Source organism: Lissotriton helveticus, chromosome 5_1, assembly GCF_964261635.1.
Source record: "Lissotriton helveticus chromosome 5_1, aLisHel1.1, whole genome shotgun sequence".
NCBI classification, from domain to species: domain Eukaryota; kingdom Metazoa; phylum Chordata; class Amphibia; order Caudata; family Salamandridae; genus Lissotriton; species Lissotriton helveticus.
Window position 1 is genome coordinate 2,107,101,433 of NC_136065.1, and position 23,095 is coordinate 2,107,124,527.

Here is a 23,095-nt window from a genome sequence, read left to right on the forward strand (position 1 = left end):
AGCGCCTCACATAACCTGCTTGACCCTAGTCTTTTACACCGTGTTTCTTCGCGTGGGCAGTCAAAACCATGACCGACCAACAAGCCATCGGAGGTGCCACTGCCACGTCCTCAGCGCAATTGCAACCACCTGCTCCTACTGGACCCCCGGCCGTGGTGCAGGTACCTGCTGTTCCGGGTCCAGCTCCTGTTGCCGCCGCAGCCGCTGCTGCAGCCTCTCCCGGACATGGCCTCGCAGCGCCACTCCCTCCATTCAGCGAACTGGCAGATCCGCACACAGCTGCGGCAAGATGGCGTATATGGATTGGGAGATTGGAGCATTATTTTATCGGTGTCCGTGAAACTGATGGCAAGGTGAAACGCTCTTTACTCATGTGTTATGGAGGGGATGAGTTGTATGAGCTTTTTGAAACGCTGCCAGATCGAGGGGGAGATGATGATTATGACGCAGCAGTACGGGCGTTGAGCCTTCATTTCGATCCCAGGGTGAACCCTGATTACGAGTGGTTTAAGCTGCGCCAAGCCAGGCAGGGTGAAACGGAGCCCATTGACTCTTTCTATGCCCGGTTAAGGAAACTAGCCATTGCCTGTGAACTTCCGGACCAGCGCCAGGAGATCCGTGCACAACTAATTCAGGGGTGCAGATCGGTACAACTAAGACGCCTCATTCTTAGACAGCCACGTATCTCCCTTGATGAGATCCTCGTCCTTGCGCGCTCGCATGAGCTATCCAATGCAAGAGCTGATGAAATGCAAGCTGCTCTTGACAAACCCGGTACACCTGCAAAAACCCCTCAAATTAAGGAGGAACAAGTAGACGCAATCAGGCGCCGGTCACAAACACAGAGGGGAGCCCCTCGAGCCAGCTCTCGGAATCCTTGTGGGAACTGTGGCATGGAACATCCGACAGGCGGGAGATGTTTCGCGAGAGGAAAAGTATGCTCCAACTGCGGAAAAATGAATCACTTTGCAAAGGTGTGTCGCAGCAGTGGGAACCGCCGTTTTAGCTCGAATGGAAGAGGCCTTACACAGGCAGTGCGACAACTATCATTAGAGGATCCAGGCCCGTGCGGCGACACCTCCAGGACAGCATTCTGTGCTGATGATGATGACGACAACATCTTCTTCGTCTCCTTTGTGGGGAGAGATGGCTCTAGAAGACGACCACCACCGATGTGTGAGATCTCCATCGCTGGATCTCCAGTGCAAGCACTCATTGATACTGGGGCGTCTGTAAATGTGATGGACAGCACGCAATATGAGTTACTATCTCCGCGCCCACCGCTGTCTCCTTCAAACGCCAAGATTTACACTTATGACAGTGACGACCCGCTTCCTCTGAGGGGAGTAATCGAAGTGACAGCTGCGTGCAATGATCAACAAGTGAAGACTAAGTTCCATGTAACCGGAGGCAGGCGTGGCACGCTCCTGAGCTGCCACACGGCAGAAGATTTACAACTTGTGTTCTTTGCACGGCAAGTACATGAACTACACGCAGAAGCAATCTTAAGAGATTTCCCGACCCTGTTCAAAGGTCTTGGCTGTTTAAAAGGAAAAAAATTCAAACTTCACGTAGACCCAACGGTCCGACCCATGGCTCTCAGACACCGACGAGTGCCGTTTCACCTGCGGAAGCAAGTAGAAGAAGAATTGCACAAACTTGAAGAGTTAGGGGTAATTGAAAAGGTGTCGGGCCCAACGCCCTGGGTATCGCCGCTTGTGATTGCTCCAAAACTGAAGCAACCAGGCGCAATACGCCTGTGTGTGGACATGCGTCTTCCAAACAGAGCAGTAAAGAGGGAGAGGCACCTGACTCCAACTATGGATGACATAGTGGCAGATCTCAACGGTGCACGCTGGTTTTCAAAACTGGACCTCAACGCCGGATATCACCAGCTTGAGCTCCACCCAGACAGTCGCAACATCACGACATTCTCCACCCATGTTGGACTCCGGAGGTACAAGCGGCTAAGCTTTGGGGTGTCATCGGCGGCTGAAGTCTTTCAAAACGCCATCAGGGAGACTCTCTCCGGCCTGACAGGAGTCATTAATTTAAGCGATGACATCCTTGTCTTCTCCAAGACTTTGGAAGAACACCACCTCCACCTCCGAGCCACATTGCAACGCCTAGCTGATCACGGCCTCACCCTCCATAGAGCAAAGTGTTCCTTCTACAAGGAATCAGTGGACTTCTTTGGGTATATCTTCTCCAGGGAAGGGCTTCAGGTCGACCCGAAGAAAGCGGACGCTATCCGGACAGCTCCCAAGCCAACGTCAGCCACGGAGGTCAGAAGCTTCCTGGGAATGGCCACGTACTGCGGCCGTTTCATCCCAAGATTAGCATCCCTCTCTGAGCCATTACGTACCCTAACCAAAGCAAGTCAACCATGGGTGTGGACGGCCAAGGAAGATGAGGCATTTGAGGCAATCAAAGCTGCACTAATTGACGACAAAGTCATGGCATACTTCAGGCCGCACCGGCGCACAGAAGTCGTCGTGGACGCGAGTCCTGTAGGATTGGGGGCCGTCCTCATGCAGGAAACTGAAGCTCATGAATGGGTGCCGACAGCCTATGCCAGCAGAGCACTGACTGCGACGGAGATGCGGTACGCCCAAATTGAACGTGAAGCTCTGGCAATAAAATGGGCGTGCCAGCATTTTCACCTCTACCTGTTCGGACATGAATTCAAAGTAGTGACTGACCACAAGCCCCTTGTGCCCCTATTTGCAGGAACTGCCAGGCTCGCACCACCCAGAATTGAGAGATGGGCTGTCCAACTCCAAACATACCGCTTTGAGGTAATCTATAGGCCTGGAGCCGACAATCCTGCGGACTTCCTATCCAGACACCCCGGCTCCTTAGATACAGTCCAAACTACAAGTGATGTAGACGACGTCGAAGAATATATCAGAATGATCTCACAAGACGCTTGCCCAGTAGCCATGACGCTGGAGGACATTGGAAAGGCAACGGATGAAGACGAATGCCTTGTCAAGGTAAAAACGACGCTGGCAAACAGGAACTGGAGAAATTTTCTTGATGGAGTTAGCGCTCTCACACCCCAAGAACAGCTGGCAAGACAACAACTGTGGAGAGCTCAGAGTGAGCTGAGCATTGGACCGCACGGTGTGATCCTCCGAGGTACAGCGATCGTGGTACCTGCAAGACTGCAGAGGGAAGTTGTGCGCCTTGCACACCAAGGCCACCAAGGAGTGTCAAAGACTAAAGGACGCCTGCGCAGCAAGGTGTGGTTCGCCGGCATGGATGCAGCGGTAGAGGAAGAGGTTGGAAACTGCCACTCGTGCATCATCACAGGCCGGGAACCTGCTCCCCACCCGGTGATCACCGAAGAACTCTGTAAAGAGCCATGGTCAAAAATAAGTATGGATTTTGGATCGTTCCCGGATGGACGACACACCCTCGTCCTGATAGACTCCTACTCCCGTTTTCCAATAGTGGAAATTGTACCCACGACAGCGTTCAACCACGTCAAGAAAGCTCTGGAGAGAGTGTTCGCCATGGTAGGCCTACCAGAAGAAGTGAGGTCGGACAACGGCCCTCCTTTTCAAGGAAAAGACTTCCAGACTTATCTCGCCGCCCGGGGCATTCACCATAGAAAAATCACTCCACAATGGCCCCAAGCAAATGGGGAAGTCGAGAGATTTATGCGGACTTTGAATCGCGCGCTGCAAATTGGTGTGGAAAGGAAGGAAGACGCGGAAGAGTGCCTGTCACAATTCCTCAGCGCATATCGACAGACACCCCACTCGACAACCCGCTGTGCTCCGGCACACCTAGTATTCAAGAAGGTACCAAGAGACTGCGTGCCAACTACACCTGCCTGGTGCCCCCCAGAAATAAATCACGAGGTCACCCAAGAACGACGGAAGCGCACTAACGACAAAGCCAGTCAGGCAAGGAAAGCCCAAGCCAGGTCATTGGTGGTTGGAGACAAAGTGGTTATCAAGAACAGGCAACGAAAATCAAAATACGACCCTGTTTTTGAACCAGAAGTGTGGGAGATTGTGAATGTGCACGGCACCATGGTGTCGGCGTTCAGAGGTACACGAGCTGTTACTCGAAATGTGTCCTGGTTCAAACGCGTCTCATGTGAAGATAGGCACGCCGGAACTGCATCTGAGGAAATGGAAGATGAAGAGCAGGAACCAACACGCATGGAGTCACCAGTGTCACCACAAGAAGAAGAAAGACAGACTTCAACGAGAATCGAGCCGGCAAACAACACCAGCCCTGAGAACCCCTCAAGTAATGACCAACATCGCTCTGAGCAATCAGCGGAGACGGGGAGTCTGGAGGGTCGTCAAAGCCAAAGATATCACCTGCGACCTAATCCGACCCCCAACCAACGATTGAAAGACTATGCATGGAATATGAACTAAATCCAAAACACCTCCTGGCCGGGACTATTGATCTGTGAGTTTGGAGGGATGTAGTAATGGAGCCACCCGGCCCATACACGTACGCACACACGCACGCATACACCTTGGGGGCGGGGCAGCCCCCAAGTATAAATAAACGGCTGAGTGACCGCTCGAGGTCTTTGGCCCTAACTGACAGTTAGTGTTGTGTCTTTTATTCTGGTCACAGTTAGGCCCCACTTCGTGGCATAGGCATCTCTTGCCCCCTGCGTCTCAGCGACGCTACACCAAGTACAAGATTAAGAATCACAGCTCTAACCTGTTCCATGAGGAGTACTCATTTTTGGACAGTCGCTCTGTAAAGTGCAGGTAATCCCCATTTTCCAACATCCAAAGTCAGAGTCCAGTTTTTGTAATGGCTGAATTGCTTCAAGCCTGCTGGCTCCTCTTGCATCATCAGGTACCTGCCATCTTCTTCTCTGACTGTTGGCAGTGGTGTCTTTTGGATCATCAAGCTCCTCTGCAAGAGGATTTCATTTACAGGATCGTTTGTTTGCATGCCTGTACGTCATCGTAACGCATGGCTCGTGCCCAATCCCCTTCCACGGTCCAAGTTCAACGTGCCTTGTTTTGTGCGTGGGCACGTCGTGGAGACGCCGAGGCGCACGTGTTATTTTAGAGGCCTGCGTAAAATAACCGTCGCAGATGAGTCATGCTGGCCACGCGCGCGCCATTGCAGTCTTGGCAATGAGCACCCAGGGTTGAATTTTTAGACACAGCACGTTGTTTTTTTTCTTCACGGGTGCCAGACTCTGCTTCGCTGTTTATTGCGGGGTTATTCGAGCTGTTATTATTAATGTTACTGATCATTACACAGCCTTTCTTAAAATCAGTTTTGGACTCAGCAGCCGTTCTGATCACAGGGGTTGTGGGGAAGAAGCGTGGTTAATTTAGTGAGAACTGGATTTCGAGGGTTAAATGATTGCAGCTATCGAGGGTGCATTAGGTGGCAACAGAACACAGTTTTGTTTATGGGAACATACTTTTCACTTCTCGCCGACAGTCCGAGGCGTAACCATTAACCGTTAGCGTTATTAACAGGCATGTTGGTGGTGATCTTGTTCAATGAAGAGTGCTGAGTCAGTAACAAGACTTGCTCAAAAGCAACAAGTATGGAATGGATTGTGGATGGCAGCCCAGGGGGCAGGCTGTTTACTGCCACCGAGGAGAGCATCATCATCATGTAACACTGACAACCAAAGGATGATGTTATTCTAAGAGAAAGCCACAAGCTGTTTTCTCTTACAGCTCCACACTAGCTTCCCTGCCCTTTCACTTAGTGTGGGGTACATTTCTATCATGCGCGCCTCGCACTGAAAGATGTCTTCCTAGCGCATGGAATCCTGCATACTGATCGGACGCCTCTACATGTTCCTGGAACTAATCACAGTGGTGTAAATTCATTACTGTGATAAGCCTCTTTGGAGATCCATTGTGTTGACAAGGTCATGGAGATTCACAAACTGGTTCGGGTTCAGGACATGGAATGGGAGAAGAGGAAGGATAAGAAGAAAACAGAGAAGATAGCGGTGGTGGGGTGCAGAACACAAAAGCATTAGCTACAAAGTTGTCCATGGGAACCATTTTCTCTTGCACTTCCGCTGCTGAAAGTGATCCGGGTCTCAAATTGCGAGTGACCATCAGCCACTCATGTTAACAGTGGGTATCGGTCCCGTAATGTCTATGATGACCACATGTAGCTAGGGACCAGGAGGTTGCATCGCTCTGTAAATGCCTAGAAAGAAACTACACTGGAACTGGAAAAAGGAATTTGTTGTAGGCAAAGTGAATAGCTTCAGAACATTGTATAGACAGTGCACAGCTGTTTAAAATTGATTAATTATTGATGAGCTGCTAAATCGTCTCAGCTGTGTGGAAACTCTGGCACTTCTTATGGATCCCCTGGTCTGCTGCTGGCAGCTAAGATCCTTCTAAGGGGAGCTGAGGTCAAGTTAGTGCATGCAGTGTTGGGAAACCATGCCTGGCTGGTGGGTGGCGACGCCTGGCTGGTGGGAGATGAGGCATGGATGGTGGAAAATAAATCCTGGCTGCTGGGTGGCGCAGGCCTGGATGGCCTGCTAGTGATCAAATGAGGTCTAGCTGAGGGGTCATAAGGTCTACCTAGTGTGCTCTGGGGTTGATCTGGTGACAGCTGGGGACTTTGCGGCGGGAGTTCAGGGGTTTCTTGAGAGAGATATATCTTGTGGGAGTGGAGGTTTGGCTGGTGTTAAGTGACATTTTGAAGGGGAGGCATGGGCTACCAATCAGAGAAGAGGCCTAGCTACTAGGAGCAGAGGTCCAGTTGTTGACATCCTGAAATCTTGCTGTTGGTTTGCGTCCTGGTTGGTAGGCGTTGAGGTCTGAGTGTTGTGGGCTCTCGGTGGTGGGTGCTGAGGTCCATCTGGTCTTTAAGGTCTGACTGATGACAAGTGAGATTTTTCGATGAAGATTCTAGGAAGATCTGATGACAACTTAGAGTATGCTTTGGTTGGAGACGAGGCCTGGATGGTGGGAGAGCAGGGCACTCTGGTGGGTGGCTAGGCCTGGCTGCTGGACGGTAAGATTTGGCTGCTGGGTGGTGGGGTCTGGATGGTTGGAGTTGCTGCCCTTCTAGTGGGAGGTGTGGTCTTGTCGGAGCTGTGGTCCGTCTGGTGGGAGGCCGTTCTTTGAGTCCCAAGTCTGGGTGTTGGAGCCTGACAATTGGTTGGGGACAGCTGTGGTATTTCTGAGAGGATCTGAATTCACATTTGTGTGGGCTGTGGTGGGAGTCGAGGCCTGGCTGGTTGCAGATGAGGCTTGGCTTGTCAGTGCCAACGTATGACTTGTGGATGGTGGGATCTGATGGTAGATGGTGAACTCTGGCTGGTGTGGCCAGAGGTCAGTCTGGTAGACACAGAGGTCCAGGTGGAAGTTGAGGCCCTTTTGGTGGGAGCTGAGTACCTTTTCGTGAAACCAGAGGTCCATCTTGTGGGAGGCTTGGTTAGATAAGGAAGACAAGGACTGGTTAGCCAGCGAAAAGGTCTAATTAGTAGGAGCAACGGTCAAGTTGTAATTCATTAGATCCTGCTGGTCTCATGTTCCCTGATATTTTTCTGTTAAATCCAGATGTTAGTCTTGTGTGTCTAAGGGTCTGACTGAGGGATCTTGACATCTGACTTGTGGCAGCTGAAGTCATTCTAGGAGATCTCAGATCAAGTTGGTGTGTTCTGTGATGGGAGACGAGGCCTGGCTGGGGGAAGACGAGCCCTTCCTGGTGGTGGAAGACTCTTGATGGCAGGCGGTGTGGTCCTGAGGTCCTTTTTGTTTAACTATGGTTTTACTTGTTGGCACTGAGGTCCTTTTAATAGGAAAACCTTCTAATGGGTCCAGAGGTCTGGCTGGCAGCTCCTGACATCTGGATTTGGGAGCAGAGGTCCTCCTAAGGGTAGCTGAAATCAAGTTAGTATTTGCAGAGGTGCGAGTGGAGGCCTGTTTGTTGGATGCAGATAAACTGTGAGTGCCTTGGTCTGACTGACAGTGGCAAGGTCTGGCTTATGGGTGTCTAGGTCTGACTGGTGGTGATTTTTGTCTTGTTTGTGTCAGGTCTGGATGCTGATTCGTGAGATCTGGCAGTTGTGTTCTGAGATTGCTCTGATGGACGCTGAGCACCTTCTTTTGGTAAATATGATGGGATCGGAAGGTTGGCTATTTGTGAGGTTTGGAAAGAGGAGGTGTATTTAGATAGACGAGAGGACCAACTGATGTATTCGGAAATATGGCCAAGGAGTTCTTATGATCGACTGGTCATTACTGAGGGCTGGCTGGTAGTGCCTGATATTTGTCTGGTGATTCCAGACATTAGCCTTGTGGGTCTCAAGGTCCGGCTGATTGGTCCTGGCATCTTATGGGTAGCAGCTTAAGTTCTTTTAGTGGGAGCTGAGGTCAAGTTAATGTGTGTTGTAGTGGATGGCAACACCTGGCTGGTGGTCGGTAAGGTCTGTTTGGTAGGGGGTGAGGGCTGACTGGTGGGTAGCGAGGTCTTACTAGTGATGTCGAGGTCTGACTGATGGATGGTGGGTGGTGAGATCTAGCTTGGGTGTCCTTTGGCTAGCCTCATGGGAGCTGAGGACCTTGTAGGGGGAGATTACATCCTTCTGGTGGGAGCTGAGGTCCATCTTGCAGCAGGCGAGGTTTGGCTGGTTACAGAGGGGATGCAAGGAATGACTGGTGTGGGTTGAGGTCCTGCTATTGGAGCAGAGGTTTTTCTTTTAGGTCAAGAGATCTAACTGATGGTGCCTTTGGTCTGACTGATCATTCTCAGAGATTTACCTTGTAGTTCTTGAGATTTGTCTGTTGAATCCATATGTTTATCTTGTGGGTCCCAACGTCGGGCTGACGAGTATGGTCATCTCACTAGGGAAAGCTGAGATCTTTTTAGGGGGCACTGTGGTCCTACTGCTGGGTCTCGAGGCCTGGCTGATTGTATTCGAGGAGAGGTCTGTGTGGTGGGGATGAGAGGTCCACGTGGTGGGCGATGAGGTCCTTGTAGGTGGCAAGCCCTGCCTGGTTGGAGATGAGGTCTGTCTTGTAAAGGAATAGTAAGAGTGGAGTTCCTAATGGTGGTTTCTGAGATTAGTTTGGGGGCTGATGATGCCTTCTAGTGGGAGTTGAAGTCCAGCTAGTGTATGCTGTAGTCTAGCTGGAGGGAGCTGAAGTCAGGCTAATATACCCTGATAACTCTATAGTTGGTCCAGGTTATGGTGGTGGATCTTGGAGTCTGACACGTGGATTCTGATATGCAGTAGGTAGGTCCTGAGGTTTTGATTGTTATGGTTATAGTTGATGTTGTTGTGTTTGAGTTTAAAATATTTCTAAAGCGCGCGTACACCAGGCGGTTTCATGGCGCTGTAAAGTACTGAAACCCCAAAGGGCAGGAAGAACGGGAAATAGAGAGGCAATTTTAGGGAGAGAAGGCTTGTGTAAAGAGAAAAGTTTTTAGCGCTTTACGGAAGAGTGTGTAATGGGCGCAGGATCTGAGGTGAACCGGGAGAGAGTTCCAAAACGCAGGGGCAAGTGTGGAGAATTTCGAGCCTCCCCATTTTTTGCGTTTAAAACGAGGAACTACGAGCAGTTGTTGGGCGGATGAGCGTAAGTCCCTGGCAGGGACATAAGGGTGAATTTCTGAAGAGATAAAAGCAGGGGCCGAGCCGGACCGGGCTTTAAAGGTGATGCAGCCCAGCTTGAACTGGGCTCGTTCTCCGATGGGGAGCCAGTGTAGGGACTTGAGGAGGGGAGTGACGTGATGTGATTTGGCCAAGTTAAAAACCAGGCGGGCCGCCTGGTTTCGGACCAGCTGGAGTCGTCGCATGCTGTAAGCGGGCATGCCACTATAAAGGGCATTGCCGTAGTCCAGGCGAGAGATAACCATCGCCAGGACTAGGAGCTTAAGGGCAGAGAAAGAAAAAAACCGAGAGACTTTGCGGATAGTGCGGAGAGAGAGAAAGGACAAGGACACAGCAGAGCTGACTTGGGAATGAAGGGTGAGTTGATCATTCAGTTTGAACCCAAGAGTGTTTACAGAGGAAGAAGGAGGGGGAGGGGGACCTAAGGAGGGGGGCCAGAAAAGAGAAGACCAGGGACTGGAGCAACCACCTGTCAACACCAACTCTTTTTTGTCGGGGTTTAACTTCAGGTGGTTGTAGTTCATCCAGTCCCGGATGAAGATCATAACAGACTGGAAGTTGGCCATGGACTCGGTGGATGAGGATAAAGAAAAAATGAGCTAGAGGTCATCCGCATAGTTGTAGATGGAGACCTCCAACTGTTGGAGGGCAAAGATAATGGGGGCAATATACAAGTTAAATAAAAGAGGGGAGAGGGAGGAGCCCTGGGGAACCCCTCATTGAACAGCACGGAAGTCCGCCGAAAAGTCACCCAAGCGCACTGCCTGGGTGCGGTCTCTCAGGAAGGAGGACAGCCAGACCAAGGCCGAACCTCCAATCCCCGCCGCTCTGACACGGGAAAGTAAGATGGCATGATCAACCGTGTCAAAGGCGGCGGAGAGATCGAGGAGGACCAGGGCCTGGGGGTGGTTGGTGTCCATACCCTCTCTGAGGTTGTCGAGGACCGATAACACTACGGACTCTGTGGAGTGTGCGGGGCGGAACCCAGCCTGACGGGGGGCTAATACCATGTTCTCCTCCACAAAGGTACTGAGTGTTCTGGTTACATGGCGCTCCAGTACCTTCGCCAGAAAGGGTAAAAGTGAGATGGGGCGATAATTGACAAGAACTGAAGGGTCAGCGCCAGGTTTTTTAAGGATGGGCAGGATGATGGCCGATTTAAGGGGTGGAATGACTATGCCCTGTGATAGTGAGCTATTAAGGAGGGTGAGAGGGGGCAATACATAGGCAGAGTAGATCTGTTTCAGGATGTGTGCAGGACAAGGGTCTAAAGGGGAACCAGACTTAACCATAGGCAGGAGGGAAAGGAAAGTTTCTTCTGTAAGAGGGGGGATGGAGTCGAAGCATGCTACGACTGAGGGACACTGGGGGTCAACAAAAGAGGAGAGAGGAGGGGGGATGTTTGCTTTGATGTTGGAGATTTTGTCTAGGAAAAAAGAGTTGAGGGAATCGCATAAGTGCTGGGAGGGAGAGGGTTTAGGGGTGGCTCGATCAGAGTATGCGAGATCGTGCACAATGGCGAAGATTTCTCTGGGCTAGTTTTCGGCCGTTAGAATTTTAGAGGAGAAATAGTCATTCTTGGTCACCAAAATGGATTTTTTGTACAAGGCCAAGAGGGTGGTGTACTGATTTTTGAGGTTCGGACAGTAGTCTCGCCTCCAGGTCCGTTCCGCATGGCGGACATTGAGTTTTTGGGCCTTCAGTTCCTCGTTAAACCAACGATTTGCGTCGTTGGAGCGCCTGGATGACACCCGCCTTAAGGGAGCTACTAAGTCGCAGCCTGATCGAAGCCATGCATTGATGCAGTCGGCTTGCCCGACAGACGACAACCGGTGAAGATCCGGGCTGGATGCGGAAAGTGTGGCGGACAGGGAGGCCACATCCACATGGTTCCAGGAACGCGCCCAGATGTTTTAGGGAGGGAGGACTTGAGGGCTGAGCTAGGGAGTAGGGAAAATGAAATAAGGAAGTGGTCGGACCAAGTGCAAGGGGAGATAGACAGCGAAGTTACAGGGCAATTAAGGGACCAGATCTGATCAAGTATGTGGCCCTGGACATGGGTGGGGGAGTGAACGAAAGGGACAAAGTTAAGGGAACGGAGGGTCTCCGAGAACTCTTTTGAAGTAGAACATTCAGCCGGGTCTGAGGGCCAAAAGTTGAAGTCTCCTAGTACCAAGATGGAGGAGTTATTTACTGCTAAGGTGGCCACCAGGTCTTGGAAACTGGGAAGAAAGAGTTGGGAAGGTGAGGGAGGGCGATACATAAGAAAACAGGTGAGCGGAGTACTGAAGGAAAGTGAACGAGCAACTAGGAAGTCTGATGAGCCGATGGAGGAGAAAACTAGAGGTTGAAAAGCGATTTCTCTACGGGCGATCAGGGCAACGCCGCCACCCGGTTTGCCGGGGGGTCGGTCGGCTCGTAGAGCATAATATGAGGCAGGGAGCATGGCTAATAACGAGGGAAGGGAACTGTCGCAAAACCAGGTCTCTGTGAGGAATAAGAGATCAGGTTTATGCAGGTCCAATAAGGTAAAGAGTTCGTGGGAGTGCTTGACTGCTGACCTGGTGTTAAGGTAATAGGCGGATAATGCGGTGGGGGGAGGGCGAGCCGGTAGGTCAGGGCAGGGATAAATGGTAGGGGGAGAAGACAAGGGGGGAGAGAGAGGGGAAGTGTGCGGGGCAGTCAATCCCAGCCTGTTGATTCGTGCTATTGCAATATCATCCAGAGGCCACGGTCCTTGGAGTTTGGCCAGCTGCGCGGAGGAGTATTGTATAGTGTGGGCATAATGGATAGCCCCTGGCCCCGGTCGGACGCCGACGGGCGCAGACAGGCTTACCTTTGGCGCGCCTTCGGCTCGCAAACGTCGCGCCCGCTGCGCTCGTCCGCTGCGCGTCCGGAAGAGGCACATATTTTATAGGTGGATGGAGTGGGGCAGAGGGGGGTGTGGCCTCCGAAAAGGGGGCATGGCGTGCAGCCTGGGCGGAATGGCGGCAAGGAGTATCTGTCTCCGGTATCACGGCAGCGCTAAATCCGCTACAGGAACCAGTTAAGTGGCAGAGGGTAAGTCGATAAAAACAAGTTATTAGCAGTGACAATCAATTTTTAAAAGAAATACGATCTTACTCCCGGCTTCCGCCTCAGGAGTTCAGAACATTACAAAGATGGCGCTTGCAGTCAGCGTCTATATGTAGTGTTTGGCTGGGGGAATGGCCTCCGAAAGGGGGGCGTGGCCTGCGGCCTGGGCGGAATGGCTGCAAGGAGTATCTGTCTCCGGTATCACGGCAGCGCTAAATCCGCTGCAGGAACCAGTTAAGTGGCAGAGGGTAAGTCGATAAAAACAAGTTATTAGCAGTGACAATCAATTTTTAAAAGAAATGTTGTTGTGGGCTTCTCGTGTCTGCTGAATCACAATCTGTGCCTGGCAGGTCCTGACATCTGGTTGATGGCAACTGAAGTCCTTTCGTTGGGAGCTGTGATCTAGCTCATCAGTGTTGTAAAATAGATAGTAGGAGTTGAAGTCTGACATATCTGCACTGAAGCCCCTTTGGTGGGTCCTCATTATGTTCTTTGATATGGCTGATGTATTCTGACATCTGAGTCAAGTCTGGCCGGTGGGTCAAGAGATCTACCATGTGAATGACAAGTCCTGGATGGTATGTAATAAGGTGAAAGCCTGTTTGAAGTTCTTTTGGTCTTGGGTACTTTGGTCTGACTACTGAATTCCATGGTCTGGCAGCTGGGACCCCAGGTCTGACTTGTGAACCTTCAGTGTAGCTGTTAAAGCTTAACATTCAGGAGTTCAAATGGGATTATAGGGGGTAGGAGCAAAGGTCTGTTTTCTGGGAGTAGATGTCTGGCTGGTGAGTCCCAAGGTCTGGCTTCAGGTTATTGGGATACAGTGGCTGATAGTTGAGGTTCCTTTGGTTTGAGCTGAGGTCCAACTGAGGGACACCATGCTCTAGATGGCGGTGTCTGATTTCTGGCTCATGAACGGAGGCAAGTGTTGTGATTTCTGATATCTTTTGTGGGTTTTAATGTCTAACCAGTTAGTCCTGAGGTCTGACCTGTGGCACCTGATTCTGGCTGATACAATTCTGAGGTCAAGCTTCTTGACGTCTGGGCATGGTGAGTTGCTCACTTGGCTTCTTTGTGTTCGTAATGCACCAGTTTCTGGCCAAGTGGGTTTGAGGTGCTATACAAATTCAGTGATGGATTGATTGTTTGAAAGGTGTGGCTTGCTGGTTACCTAGCTAGAGGGTTTTGTAGTCCAGCTGCTTGCTCGTGGTCTGGCTTTTAGGTGGTGGCTTTTGAAATCTGCCTGCAGGACCAGAAGGTCTGGTTGGTGATTCACGAGGACTGGCAGATGAGCCGGGAGGCTTGGCTAGTGGATCACAAGTTCTGACTTGTAGGTCACATGATCTGGTGTGTCACAAGGCCTGGGTGGTGGATCATAATGTCTTGCTGATTGGTCATGAGGTCTAGCTGGTGGCTTCAAATCTCCAACTGTTTATTCTGGTGGTCTGGCTGCTTGTTGGTGCCGTCCGTTAGTGAGTCTCAATGTCCTAAGGGCCAACAGTTTTTTTAGGCTGTTCAATAAGCAAATTAACAAATGTTTTCATTGTGTCCTGTTTTACCTTTCACTTTACTTCAATGTAATCTAAAAATTGCACTGTAATCCGCCCATGTTTGCGATAGTGGGTGTAGCTCCATTATGAGGTGATGAAAGTCTTCCTGCATTGACGACCTGTGACACCATTTTTAGCTAGTGTGTGCTCTAGTCATTGCTCCGGGCGTTATTTATAAAAACACACACGCTGAGCGGACTTGACCGCCCAAGGTTGGTTAAGGCACGCAGCACTTTATTTTCTGATACTCTGATTTTAATTACTATTTTAGGCTGTTCAATAAGCAAGTTACAAATGTTTTAATTGTGCCCTGTTTTACCTTTCCCTTAATTTCAAAGTAATCTTTCATTGGAACTATAATCGGCGCATGTTCGGGCTAGTGGGCATAGCTCCATTAGGGGGTGGTGAAAGTCTTCCTGCATTGACAACCAGAGATGCCATTTTTAGCTGGTGCGTGCTCTAGTCGTCGTGGGGGTGTATGTATAAAAAGATACATGCTGCGCGGATGCACCGCTGGCGTGCCTAAGGTGTGCCTAAGGCAAACCCGTCTGCGCCCATCAACATCCCGGAAGCGGCCAGCGCCAGCCATTCTGCCCGGTGGGTTACAAAAGGTGAGATGTCCATGTTAAAGTACAGCAGAACGGAGCTCCTGCAGCTTGCCCTGCCTATTAATTGTGTAAAAGAGGACTGGGATCCGGCTGAGAAACACACCCCACATTGTGTGGAATGTAACTTTAACTTGTCTCAAGGCACACTGTCACAAGTACATCTAGGAGCGTGGGCACAGGCCTGCGTGGGCACAGGCCCAAGCAGGGCAAGTGCATGGTTAAGGCAGCCTTAATTAATGCATGCTCTATTCAGGGAGAGTTACCTTTGACCTATTAGACGAGCAGCACCTTGACCTGCTCTTCATCACCGAAACTTAGCTGTCCGAAACCTCTAATCCCGTTATTGCGATGGCTATCCCCAAAGTTTTCAAGGTTATCTGGGTGGATCGGAAAGTGGGGCGATGTGGTGGGCTAGCAATCGTGCTAAGGGAGCAATGGGGCTGCCAGTGGAATAAGCTGGTGCAATTGACGGGAGCTGAAGCGTTAGGCTTCTGGATCAACCTCTCCCCCCAGTATGCACTGGGGAATTTCTGCTTTACAGACCTCTGGGTCCAGCCTGCACATTCTTGAAAGCTTTGGATTACTCACCTGACCTTGAGATACTCCCATTTCATGATCCTAGGTGATTTTAATTTACACTTAGACAAACTGGAGGAAGGGAAGGTGTCCAAGTTTATGGATATCATAAACCAACGAAACCTCAAACAATTTGTTGTGAAACCTACTCATCGAGAGGGACACATTTTAGATCAAGTATACTCTAATGAGGCAATACAATGGATGACCCTTTTCCGGTGATCTGGTCAGGTCACTTTCTGATTAAGTTTGACTGGCAGACGCTGATTAAACCGGTACAGACCACTAATGAAAAGATGCAGAGGGGGAAAGTCCTTAATAAGATTGACTCCTTTGAATTCAAGAAGGATCTGGTCGTTTTCACCCCGAGCTGTCTGGGGAAATTGAGGAGGCAGCTTCCAGCTGTTATATGTGGATTAATAAAGTTGCCGAACAGCTGGCCCCCTTCTGCTTAGGACAAAGAGATCTTTAAAAATGCTCAAAAGAACTTATATGCGGCCATTCTAAGAGCTACACGCCTCCACTATGAGGAGCGCATTGTCTGGCCTGTCAACAACCCTTTTTCGATTTTCAAGAGTTTTCCAACACTTGGCGAACTGCATTTACCATTATGCCTAGGGGCGAACCTGCTGGGAGGTGAAGCAATGTGATCCCACATTTGTTTCCTGTTTAAAAGGCTCCCTCTAGCTATTTGAGCTGACGAGCTCGTGGAGAGGCACCTGCGTGCCTGGAGAGGTACTGTGACCCGAGAATACTTTGGCAGCCTTCTCAGCAACCCCATACATTTGAATTGCCTAATCTCTGCTGATGACGGATAACAATCCAGAAACACGTGTCTAGAAATGGCCAGCACTAATCTGCACCCACCTGGTGAAACACTCGAGAGACTTTGCAAGTACACACACTCGGCAAACTGCATTTACCATGATACCTAGGGGCGAACCTGCTGGGAGGTCAAGCAGTGTGATCCCACATTTGTTTACAGTTTTCTAACTCCTGATGCCTATTCTCACTCCAAGGAAGCTTCCAATGAGTGGTGCGAAGAAATGGCGGGCTTCTTCTCTGCAAAAGTCCTCACTATTCTGGGAAATATATGCAGCGGTACTAAGCAGGACCAGGAGGATGATTCTTCTATCATTAGGAATTCGGCTCTCCTCCCCAAATTAGAGACCTTTGAAGCCATTTCCATGGTCGACTCTCTCTTCACACTTAAGTAATTAAAAGCAGGCTCCCCCATCGATCCTTGTCCCCTCAAGTTGTTATCGGCTGGAGCAGATGTTATTAATCTGGTGGCTAATAGACTGCCTAATTTATCTTTAGCATCAGCCAAGGTGCCCAGAAGCTGGAAACAGGCAATGATTATTCCCATGCTTACAGAACCTTCAGCAGATCCCTCCTCACCTGCTAATTTTAGACCCATTTCATTACTCCCAGCCTTTTCTAAGATTCTCGAGAAGCAGGTGAACAGACAGCTATTGAGGTTTGTAGAGCATAACAGACTCCTCCATTTGGCTCAATCAGTTTTCAGGGCCTTACACAGCACTGAAACGGCACTGGTTGAGGTAGCAGAAGCTATCAGGGGCATCCTGGATACCGGGGGTAGGGAGGTACTGGTGCTACTGGATCTGTCGGCGGCGTTCGATACGGTGCCACGCGCCCTGTTATTAAATCAATTGCTGGAGATAGAAGAGGCCAGTTCAGCATGCAACTGGATTGAATCCTACCTGGAGGACAGAAGCCAACAAATCTGGATCCCTCCCTTCTGAGCCGCTCCTCAAAAATTGGATACTGGGGTTCCCCAGGGCTCTGCACTGAGCCCCATGCTGTTCAATATTTATATGACCCCGTTAATTCAGTTAGCAGATAAATTCAGGGCAAAAGTTATCTGTTATGCAGATGATACGCAGCTGTTCTTTTCCTGGAATAAGGGGAGTGAGGCAAATTGCTGTCTTTTTTTAAAAAAAACATTTTTATTAACATTGCGAGAGACAGACAAAGAAACAAAAGTCATTCATTTTGAACATACCAAAAAACAATCCAATGTAGGTTATTAATACAGAGGTACAAATTATAGCGAAAAATTCATATAACATAAAAGTATATCCTAGGTGCATTGATGTTATAGTCTTATCAAAGCAAAAACGAAAAAGGGGTCTATACTTGCAGTTAGGCAAATTGCTGTCATGTAAAATCTTGTCTGTTCTCCGTTTTCCAGTGGCTACCTAAGGCTCAACAGAAATGAAACAAGGACAAGACATAGATTCTTCTCTTTGGGAACTTCCATCCGTAGTTCTGGCTTTCAATCTGGCTGGATGATACACCCCCACCGGCTCCCCAGGGTGGACGGTAAAATATTTGGGAAAGTTGTTCGATGACAAGTTGTCTTTTGGGCCTCAAATCAAAAGGCTGATGGGAACCTGCTTTGGGATTCTGAAAGGGCTAAACAAATTTCTGCCGCTCTTACCTTTGCATGCAAAGAAAACCGTCATCCAAGCTTTGGTTACGTCGCACATTGACTATGCGTTATATGCCAGCTTGCCTCGATATCTTCTCGACAAACTCCAGGTGATGTAGAATGCGGCGGATCAGATGGTGCTCACCCTCCCTAGGAGGTCAAGTGTCAGGCATCATCAGCGGGATCTCCACTGGTTGCCTTTAAGGGAAAGAGTGAAGTTCAAGACCCTAGTGTTGGTACATGCCGCATTAAACGGCAGAGGACCCTCCTATTTGAGATCCAGATTCCGCTTCTACAATCCACTGAGGCAATTGCGATCCTCAAATAAGCTTCTGGTTGTACACCTAAGACCCACAGAGAGCTGGTGGCAGATCGCTTGCCTTGCTGGGTGTGGTAGTTTGGAATCAGCTTCCGCTAGACTTACGAACTGTAGGTCTATTTAAAAATAAGTTGAAAACATGGCTCTTTGAATAAACTGTGCATGTTCTTGCCTAACCGTACTGTAGGTATTGCGCCAGGACACTCCTTGGTGTAGCTTTGCACACTATAAGTGCTGTTAATAATAATAATAATAAATGGTGGGCTCAAGGGTAAGGATGGTTGGATCCCGACTTCAGGCTGATGGATCATAAGGTACATCTCATGGACACTGTGATCCAGGCTGGTGGGAGCCAAGGTCTATGAGGCAGAAGAGGAGGTCCTCCTTATCATACAATAGGTGGCTGGTGGGAACAAAAGTCAATATGGTAGGAATGAAGAAATATTAGATGTTAGTCTCAAAATGTTAGTCCATATGCCCTTTACCCGAGAACTTCCTCAACTCCTTTACTCTGCAGTTTCATTTAAAATAATGAGAGCTGCCTTTACAACGCACGTCATTTCTCCTCACTTTTGTTCTTTTATTCTGCATTATTTTTTACTTTTTTGAATATATATACAACACACACACACACCTATATTTATAGTTTTGGTCTGCTTATATCGTTGGTGCCATTTGAATAACCTTCACTAAACTTTCCAAACCTCCTGGATAGTTTTAGGGTGATCCATCATGCGGGGCCGAGAAAACAGGGGATCCCAAAATGTTCTTTTCCCCATTTATTTTTCCATAGGAGCTTTAGACACATCTACAGCCCAAACGACTGAACGGTTCTACACCAAATTTGGCAGAATGTTAGATCTTGGTCCAGAAAGAGTGCTTTTTGTGTTTTGGTGTAAATCCATTCAGTAGTTTTGTGTTTAACTTTGTTTTATTTACTTTTTGGCAAAAAAGATACATCGCATACACTGGGTACCCCGTACCCAAATCACAATATATCCCCCCTCCCCCTAGCTCGCGTGAGCAAAGATGTCCATGCAGGAGCACCCAAAAGTCCATGTGGTGTGGTCTGAAGATTGGTCTTCGTCAAAGCAGAGTACGAGGCTAGCCCCTTCTAAACATATTAAAAAACTAACAACCCTGGAACTCTCTACCCCCCCACCTCTCCCTCCCCCGAACTGGTGTGCTCAGGATCTGCTCCTTCAGGGCCCCGGTCAGAGGAGTGTCATTTGGCAGCCGATCAGGTAGCCTCAGTTGCCCCCCTCTGCCTCCGTGAGCTGGAAAAGTCGAAAGTATTTTGGGCAGGTCACTTCTTTCAGCTCCATCGCCAGTAGGGACACTAGGGGTCGCCAGGTAACCCTAAAGGTCTCTTCAGAATTCGTAAAGGGGGTCTGTATCCGTTCCATTCCTAGAATATACTATAGTTTGTGTAACCATCCCTTGTGTGTCGGACGAGTCTGCATGCCCCAGTGTGATAGGATGTGTTGGACAGCCGCCTCCAGCGCCAATCCTATTTGCTTCCCTCGGATGGATTTCAGCGGATAAGTGATCGAGTTGGGTAGCCCCAACACTGTGTAAGCAGGGAAGCCCAGTATTTCAGTCTTGAACTGTCTGTCGATGTCGTCTAGTATCTTGGTCCAGTACCCCGTCAGTTCCTTGCAGTCTCTTAGCAAATGGAGCAGTGTGCCCTCTTCCTCGCAACCTCGCCAACACGTCGGACGGCAGTCCGGATTCCCTTTGTTTAAGTGGGCTGACGTCAAATAGCAATATGTGGCTACTTTTTCCCTGCTAGCCGTGTTACAGGCCGTATGATTGGCTCTGTAGTAAATGTCTCGCCACTCTTTCTCCATCAGTACCCTCCCCAATTCCCGCACCCATCGTTTCTGGCCAGTCGAGGGTTGTGAGGGAGCAGGTGGTCTCAACATGGTGTACAATTCAGAGATCATTTTCTTTTCAGAGTGTTTCGTCATTAACCATTTTTCGTAGTTTGTAAGTTTCCTGCTCACATGAGGTAGTACTTCGGGCTGAAGGAGCCAGTGGCGGAGTTGGAAGTATTGGAACCAACCTGATTCCGGAATGGCGTATGATTGTCACACTTCAGAGAACAAGAGGATCCCATCTAGATCAAAGAGGTGCCCTGCCGCTTTGCAGTCCAATTCCCGCCACTGTGAAAAACGCTCTTTAATCCATCCATTAAACTCTTGGTTGTCGAACAAGGGAGTCAGCAGTGAGGGGAAGGATGTCAACCCCGGTCTGACGGCCACCCCATCCCAGAGGCACAACACGGAGCTCGTAATGGGCGAACCCCTTAGATTCGGTGGCCTGTCCGCTCTCTTCAAAAAGGGAACCTTCCATAGGGAATATTTCGCCAGTGCTCTGTCCTAAGTTGACAGGGTATGCCCAGACGTGGGTCCCTTGCTCACTTTGCCACTTGATTCAAGCTAGCCTGGCTGATGACGGCTGGTTAGCCAGAAACCCGTCCCAGGATGCTTGTTTCCGGTCCAGGGAGAACCTGGCTTGGCAGTTCGGGCTGGACTGTTCCCATGAGGTACAGGGTCAAGACTGATTTGCATATTGCTGGGTTCTAACTGGAATGGCATGGTGATAAAAAAAACGATGTATTTAGACCCAGATCTCTGTACTGAGGTGAATGTATGACATTGTTCTGCATTCTGTCCATCAACTGTTGTTTTTGCCCTTTCCAACTCCACCACCTGTGCCGTGAGAAGTTCCAGTTTGTCTTTGCACTCCCTGTATTCAGCTGCAGAGATAGCTATTAGCTCCCCCCTCACAACCGCTGTTAGGGCCCCCCACAACGTTGATAGGAAAGTGTCAGGGGAATCGTTCGTCGCCAAGTAATCGGTAATGCATTTGTGTGTTTGTTGTGCCACTCCTGCCCTACGCAGTAAGTCTTCCCGAAGTCGCCAGGTCCCTATCTGTCTACGGGTTGGGGGCATGTTGAGGGTCACCGTCACTGCGTCATGGTCAGATAGTGCTGCTGGTAGGATGTTCACTATGTCCACAAGCTCATTCAGCTCCAAGGAGCCTATTAGGTGGTCCAGTCGGGCATAGGTGTGGTGCGCGTGGGAGTAGAAGGAAAATTGTGAGGACTGGTGATGAGCTACCTGCGACAGGTCCACTAGCCCCAGCTCCTTCAACCACTTATTCCCTGCATTGGACAATGCTCCCGTTTGGCCGTAGCGATGGCCAGACCTATTCATCTCCGCATCCATGACCAGGTTGAGATCCCCCCCACCCCTATCTGCCGTTTCTGTGAGCTCAGGACCTCTGAGAGTGATGTAGTAGGAAATCTCTCCTGGCCTGAGTTGGGGGCATAGAGAGATCCCACTACTAGGGGAGAACCCCCCACCCACAGTCTGAAGGCTAAGAGGCAACCCTTTACTTCTGCCACCTTGTCCCTCACTGTCCCCCGAAGTTCCTGGCTACCAGTATTGCCACCCCTGCTTTCTTGACTGATGTAGAAGAAAAGAATTGCTGTGGAAAAACCTGGCACTTCAACCAATGCCAATCCTTGAGGAGGAAATGGGTCTCCTGTAGAAGACACACATCAGCCCCCAGATTCTACAGAAAAAACAGAATGGCTCTTCGTTTTACGGGGTTGTTGAGCCCTTTCACATTGAGAGTAACTACCTGGAGGGTGGACCGTGACATGAGACAATCGTCAGCCCAATCTGCTGTGTCTGCGTGACTTTATTCCCTACCCTAGCGTGCATGTCCTCTGCTGCCTCTATGTTGTGTACCTCTGCCCCTGATCCTTGCCGCTTCACACCCTGTTGTAGCACACCCGTTCCTCCCTCCCCCTCCCTATTCCCAACTGAAAAGCCACAGTCCCCAGATATTGTCTAGTGCCCGTCACCCAAAGACGAGTGCATTTGGATAAAAGGTTATTTAGGAGCATGTGTGGTCCATGTTTCCCGGACCCCCCGCCCCCAGCCACCCCCGTGGGCCAAGGTAATTACTATGCGTAGGTGCCCCGACGAAAGGCATGGGCTGTCTGAGAATGCTGTGTCCTTTAGTACTGTTTCTAGGGCCGCCTGTCACTCTTGCCCAATGGTGTCAGGGTCCGGTCTGGCCCGAGCCCCGGAGCAGGTGATCGCCTCCGCCCCACTCTCTGCCGTTTTGCTCCCAAGGGTTTTCGCTCTTGAGTGCTCACCTCCACCAGACCCCAATGTTCCAGACCGAGGACCCTGCATGTTTCCTGGAGGGAGCGGAGTTGACACAGCTTACCGTTCCATTTGAAAATCAGCCGGAAGGGGTGCCCCACCAGTAAGCCACCCCATGTTCTCTCAGGTGTGCAGTCACTTCTTTAAACTCCCTTCTTTTCTGCAATGTTATGGCTGCCAGGTCTTAGAAGAGGGAAATGGAGTGTCCCTGATATTTGATCGGTTGTTTAGCCCTAGCTTCTCGCAGGATGTGCTCCTTGAGGGTGTAACCGGGAAGAAAGGCCAAGATATCCGGCGGGGGAGCAGGAGCTCGTCTCCTCAGTTCCACTCGGTGGGCTGGATCAATGCGGATTTCGATGTCTTGCGGCACTCTCAAGATGTCTCGGAACATCCCATGTTGGTACTTGGCCATGTCAGGCCCCTCTGTGTCTGAAGGCACTCCCCTCACTCGGATGTTGTTCCGCCTCAAACGGTTTTCGAGATCTTCGGTGTGTGCCTGTAAGTCGATTTGGTGCTCCCGCAGGCGGATCACCTCCTGTTGGAGCTGCTTCACTTCCTCATCTCTGGCCTATTCTCGGTCCTCTATGGCCACTACTCTTTCTCCGATCGCGTCCACGTCACGGCGTACGAGTGATCGGGACATCCTTTTCCTCCAGATCCAGCTGCGATTGTGGTGCTGGGGGGCGATCGTCCCCTTTCTCCACTGATAGGGAGCCTTTAGAGAGCA

General features: G+C 50.0%; 1 protein-coding gene and 1 long non-coding RNA gene across 3 annotated transcripts in view; one reads left to right on the forward strand and one right to left on the reverse strand.

Annotated features, from left to right (window-relative positions):
- The window catches only part of LOC144756378 (uncharacterized), an 88,910-nt gene extending 83,973 nt beyond the window's left edge, over nucleotides 1-4,937 (reverse strand). The window contains exon 1 of the long non-coding RNA XR_013595136.1: nucleotides 4,699-4,937. This is a non-coding gene — a long non-coding RNA (uncharacterized LOC144756378). The remainder of the gene's footprint in view (nucleotides 1-4,698) is intronic.
- A 3,069-nt stretch (nucleotides 4,938-8,006) lies between these two features.
- The window catches only part of CCDC180 (coiled-coil domain containing 180), a 492,398-nt gene continuing 477,309 nt past the window's right edge, over nucleotides 8,007-23,095 (forward strand). The window contains exon 1 of one of the 2 annotated variants that reach the window (XM_078646144.1): nucleotides 8,007-9,958. The gene's annotated coding sequence lies outside the window, so the exon portion shown is untranslated. The remainder of the gene's footprint in view (nucleotides 9,959-23,095) is intronic. The other variant, XM_078646142.1, reaches the window with a different exon arrangement.